Raw genomic sequence first — 306 nt, 5'->3', positions numbered from 1 at the left:
AGAGTTATTCTGAGGAAACGGCAGTGTTCATGTGTGGCAAGGACAAAGGACACCAACTAAAACTGACAAATGCAGGCAATATGCTTGATCAACAGTTTGACACTTTTCTTACGGAGATCCTGAATTACTTGAAGACAAGGTTTGAAAATCTTCGGGAGAAACCCTACAGCTTGTTCAGAATATTCGACCCACAAGAGATGCCACAGACCCTAGCGACCTATGGGCATAATGAAATTCGTTCCCTTGTTCAGTACTTTGGGTACCTCCTTACTGAGAAAGAGAAGGAAAACATCCTTGACCAGTGGC

This window comes from Porites lutea, chromosome 3 (genome assembly GCF_958299795.1).
Source record: "Porites lutea chromosome 3, jaPorLute2.1, whole genome shotgun sequence".
NCBI classification, from domain to species: Eukaryota; Metazoa; Cnidaria; class Anthozoa; order Scleractinia; family Poritidae; genus Porites; species Porites lutea.
The sequence above is the reverse complement of the archived record's forward strand: the minus strand, read 5'-3'. Positions refer to the sequence as shown.